The sequence below is a fragment of the Helianthus annuus genome, chromosome 4 (assembly GCF_002127325.2).
Source record: "Helianthus annuus cultivar XRQ/B chromosome 4, HanXRQr2.0-SUNRISE, whole genome shotgun sequence".
NCBI lineage: Eukaryota > Viridiplantae > Streptophyta > Magnoliopsida > Asterales > Asteraceae > Helianthus > Helianthus annuus.
In genome coordinates, this window is record NC_035436.2 from 195,223,717 (window position 1) to 195,228,942 (window position 5,226).

The window sequence follows — 5,226 nt, forward strand, 5'->3', positions numbered from 1 at the left end:
ACTGTAATCGAACAAGAGACAAAAGAAGCTCAAGAGCTGAATTTAGGGCTAATCAGATTCGAACAAGGGTCCTGTGAATTTAGGGTTTTCTTTTTTTGCACACGGCTCAACCACGTATTCGCATTGTTACTTTTTTCGTTTTTATACAAAGGATACCCCTAAAAAAATACGACCACATAGGTTTGGTTTCAGATCAAGTTTGATGACGACGAGGTAACAGAACGATTTCAAGCTATGAAAAAAGAAGTGGAAAAATCTATTATGTAGCGGCAGAGGCGGTAGGGGGCGGTAGAGGCGGTGGGTGGGTGGGTGGTGGTGGTGGGTGACGATGGTGGTGGGTGGCAGGGATGGTGGGCAGCGGAGGTAGTGGGTGGGCGACGGTATTGGTGGTGTTCGTGAAGGTGGTGGTGGCGGTGAATGGTAGTGGTGGCGGCGATGGTGGTAGGTGGACGCAGAGGCGGTGGGTGCCGGCAGAGGCGGTGGGTGCCGGCAGAGGCAGTGGGTGGTGGCGACAACGATGGTGGGCAGTAGAGATGGTGGTGTTCATGGAGGTGGTGGAGGTGGTGAGTGGTGGTGGTGGTGACGGCGGCGGCAGTGGACGACGATGGTGGGTTTTGGTGTTGTTGATGAAGAGTGAAAGAGGGAATGAAATGAAAAACAATCGGGGGAGGGGGATTGAATGATGGCGGCGGTCGCCGACGTTTTGTGTAATGGGCGATTCCATTTTATTGACCAACCAAACAGGCAAACACTCTTTTTATTCCCTCAAATACTCTTTTTATTCCCTCACAATGATCTCTTTCACTCCGTCTCCCATTCATGCATACCAATCACTACCTTAGCGCACCAAGTGTACAAAGTTAATGAAAAAAAGGACACTAGCATTTTAGTAATACTGATAATTACACTATTCAACAAATAATTACTCTGTAGCAACAAATAATTCTAGTACAATTTTGGTTTTACGTAACACCTCTATTTAAAGTAATTTTGAAAATACCACCGCGTGGATTTTTCCTTCACTTCATACAGTTTGCACGCTAAAGCTTACTTGTATTAAAATTAATTTTATTCTAATATACTTATATCTATTGGAATAAAAATATCTTTTTTAACTGACCAATATGATTATAAAAAATGGTTGGTTTTAAAAAAAATATATTAACAGTTAGCAAGAAATACCTGACTGAATCTGTAATTTGGAGAGCTACTTGAACAGAATGGCGATGCACCTAATAAATTTCTACAATTAGATCCAAGAAACATCATGTTGAATGCAATCTGCTTCTCTACTCCCTAAAATCTACAAATCATTCAACAATAAAAGTAAATCCATTAAATTAGAAGTTGTAATCAACATAGAAAACCTACAATAACCCCGACGATGTTGCCCCTGTTGTCAATGGCTTTAGCGGTGTAATCGATCTGAAAATCCTTACCATCAGGCAAAATAAAAGCTGTATATGGTAGATTGTACCCTCTTCTTATGCTACTCATCGTCTTCAAGGGTGAAACTAGTAACTGATTTGTAACTCGATTGGGGTAAGGAGTAAAGAAAGGGGGCAATGTAGAAGTTAGGGTTATTTTAGGGGGTGTTTGGCCTAGCTTTTTTAACAAAGCTTATAGCTTTTTTTAGCTTTTTTTTATAAAATAAGCTTAATTTGATGTTTGGTTTAGCTTTTTAAGCTTATGCTTATTAGCTTATATAAGCTAACTAGGTTAGTTCCCCGTGTGTTACACGGGTTGAACAATTTAAACTATTTAATACCAAATTGACATAAATAAGTTAATATAAAGATGATGTATGCTAGTATTAAAAAATTCGTTGTGTAACGTTATTTTCTTTCTCATCATTTATTTCCTTGAATTTATTCTATCACTGGTATTAAGCCCCTGCGTTGCAACGGTTGTAATAAAACCGTGTAAAGTAGTAGCAATACTATACCATTGTCAGCGACCACCAACACCGGAAAGCTCGTAAAAACAAAATAAATAACGCCGAGCGAAAAGTAGACGTAAAATATTTGAATCACGCACGCTCGTTGCTGAGAAATTAAACGAAACGTAAAACATAGAAAAAAATAACTAAGTCCATTCAGGACCCGCGTGTTGGACGAACTTGTCAAACGCGGAAAAAAAGATGTGACGCGACGGGCTAGTCAAACGGGAAAAAATACACGAAAAAATGTTGAACCTCACACGCACGTTGCGGTGCGTTAACTCACAAAATTTAGAACGAAACAAAAAACTTGGGAAAGATGAAAAGTGTGGTGGACCAAAATTGAAAATAAAAAAGGGTTGGGATTAAATGGAAAAGATGAAAAACTTTGGGTTAAAAGTCAAAAAACAAAGGGCCTAAATTACAAAATTGAAGTTATTTATTAATTTTAGATAAAGATAAGAATAAAAATAAAAATAAGTGATATGTATATATTGATTATTAATTAATATTAAAAGAAATTTATTAAATAAATATAAATAAAATTTATGAGGTTGTAGGATGAAATGACATGTGGCATTATTTAGAGTATTTTATTATAATTTAGATTAGATTAGATTAGATTAGATTAGATTGGAAAATTAAGTAAAGTTCAAAATCTTTTAATTTGTTTTACGTTATTATTTGTTTATATCATTCTCACCAATTGGTGTTCTTAAACAATACGTAACAACTTCATAATATATAAATCAATTAAGTTACAACTTAATCTTTAATCATATCTTTGATTTGCTTTTATAGATAAATAATAATAAAAATATTAAACTGATAAATATAGGGAGATTAGATTTCAGGATTATTATTATTGTTATATATTTTTTTTTAAATTTAGGATTAACTATAAAACTAAAGGAATTATATTTTAGGTGGGAAAATAGAATTTTAGATAGTCTCAATGATTGCCATGTGTCTCAAATTGGTTTACTTTATTATATGTATAGATTTGAAGAAGCTTATTTGATGATGGTTTTTTAGCTTATTTAAAGAAGCCTTCTTTGTGTAAGAGCAAATGATATAAATAAGCTATAAGCTAATCCAAACACTTAAAAAGAGCTTATCAAATGATAGAAAATAAGCTATAACCTACTTTAAAATATAAGCATAAGCCAAAAAATAAAAACTAGGCCAAACACCCCCTTAGGAGGAATGAAATTTGAGCGAATGAAATTTTTGGGAGGGAATAAAAATTTGGGGCTGGACATTTTATTTTAGCACTCACACGTTTCATTCAAAATTTATTAAATTCAACAATACCCCCAAATCTCATTCAATATTTTTTTTATTTCTAATGGCTAAAGGATTTGGGGGTTATGGTTGGGACATTATTCGTCACGTAGCAACATAAATGGATGGATAAAACCATTACAACCATGGTCCTCCTTTCTATTTTTCAAGTATCATTTCTTTTTTTAGACAAAGATAAATTAAAATAAATAAGGGGATAGTGGTTTGGGTCATGACCACACCCTTAGGTAGTGTTTGGTATGCAGGAATAAGAGGTGGAATGGAATGAGTGATTACGAGGGAATGAAGAAAAGAGTGTTTGGTTGGTCAATGGAATGGAATCACCCATTCCAAAAGGCATTCCATTCCCTCAAAATCATTCCTTCCACCCCCCATGTTTTTTTCCATTCCATCCCCTTTTGCACCACTCATCAACAACACCACAACCCACGACCTTCGCCACAACTCACCACCACCACCACCGCCACCACCCACCACCGACGCCATTGCCGCCACCTGCCACCACCTCACCCCGACAGCCGCCGCTGCCACCCACTCGCCACCGTTATCACCCACAGCTGCGACCAACCGCCAACGCCACTCGTCGCCACCGCCCACCACCATCGTTGACGCCACCACCACCCCCAACACCAACCACCGCCGCCACCACCAACCACCACCTTTGCTGTCACCCACCACCAACGGCCACCTTGTCGCCACCACCACTCGTCGTCACCACCGCACCACCACTCCCCGCCGCCACCACCACCCATCGCCGCCGCCGACACCCACCACCGCTACCTATAACCACCCACAATCACTACCACCGACCACCATCACCACTCACCGCTAATTTTATTACTCCGTTTTTTTTGCCTACCGAACAATACACAATAATAATTCATTCCATTCACATGGTAACCAAACAAGACATGGAATGGTAACGATCCATTGCATTCCCTCATCCATTCCATTACCCCATACCAAACAGATAGGGTAGTGGTTTTTGATTGTGCATTAGAGGTGGGTGACATGGCACTTACGTGGAGAAGCATGGTGGTCATGAGGGTCATGACCACACCCTATAGCATATCAATCTATCCGAAAGACACACACATATATATATAGTTATATATACAAAGAAAAATAATAAAATGTGGAGGACTTTTTAAAATAAGAGGTAAATTTTGAAAAAAAAAATGTATTTTTGGTAAAATAATAAGGTAGGAGATAATAGAGGTGACGTGAATACTCTTAGAAGGTTTTCAATAGGGAAAGAAATCTTTTATAAAAAGAAGTGTTCAAAATTTTTTAGTGACATATGTATATTGTCATTAAAAACCTATATTAGTGGCATAAAAAAGTAAACGCCACTTAAAGTGTGTGCTAAGTAAATATGGCATATGTAAAGTGTCATTAAAAACCTAAATTAATGGTACAAAAGTTATATGTCATTAAAAGTGTGTGCCGCTAAATGGCTTTATTGTTTGTAGTGATCTTTTTAACATAATAGTTGCTTTAAACCTTTAAAAATATAACTTTTTAAAATAAGAGTTACATTTAACTATTAACAATGCAACCTTTATAAAAAAGCTGCAATTTTTAGTAACTTTGCAACTTTTAATTATAAAGGTTACAAATTTAATATGCTATTGTAACTTTATAATATAAAGGTTGCTTTAGATCTTCTAATGCAACCTTTATATTCAACGTAGTTACATTAGAGGCAAATGCAACTCATTTGAAAAAGGTTACTTCTAAAAAGTTACAATAGGCCTATTTTCTAGTAGTGTGTGACGTTGGTGTTCACCCCCACCGCAACGCGGTGGTGCTTAATACTAGTTATTATTAATCAATACATATAGTAAATTGCTTACACATAATTTAATATATATAATTAGAAATTGAAAAGTGAGTATGAATAATAACTTTATTTTTATAATAATATATAGTTTTTTTATCTTCATATTTTATTTTCCTAATACTATAATAGATTCTAGAGT